The sequence below is a fragment of the Ailuropoda melanoleuca genome, chromosome 6, assembly GCF_002007445.2.
Source record: "Ailuropoda melanoleuca isolate Jingjing chromosome 6, ASM200744v2, whole genome shotgun sequence".
Classification (NCBI taxonomy): Eukaryota; Metazoa; Chordata; class Mammalia; order Carnivora; family Ursidae; genus Ailuropoda; species Ailuropoda melanoleuca.
In genome coordinates this window covers 43,591,451-43,591,733 of record NC_048223.1, presented here as the reverse complement: position 1 = coordinate 43,591,733, position 283 = coordinate 43,591,451, and the positions used below count along the sequence as shown (strand labels likewise).

At 56.9% G+C, this 283-nt stretch overlaps 1 protein-coding gene across 1 annotated transcript in view; it reads left to right on the top strand.

Moving 5' to 3' along the window:
* The window catches only part of ENTPD6 (ectonucleoside triphosphate diphosphohydrolase 6), a 32,247-nt gene that overhangs the window by 18,343 nt on the left and 13,621 nt on the right, over positions 1-283 (top strand). The window lies entirely within an intron of this gene.

Genomic DNA, 283 nt, shown 5'->3' with positions numbered 1-283 from the left:
GACGCCGGGATCACGCCCTGAGCCGAAGGCGGATGCTTAACCACTGTGCCACCCAGGCGCCCCTCATTTCTACTCTTTAAAATAACCCCTTGGGTCTCTCCAGTGGTGCTGGCCTGGGTTGGTGGGGGCCCATCAGGGTGGGCGTCAAGCTCGCAGGTAAAATGCTAGGGAAAGGAACTTCTCTGTAGCCTGGTTTTCTCCAGTGTAGCTCATGCTTCCTGCAGCCACATCAGCCAGGGGCCCTGTCCTCTCATTTCCGAGGGAAGTCATGAATAAAACCAGC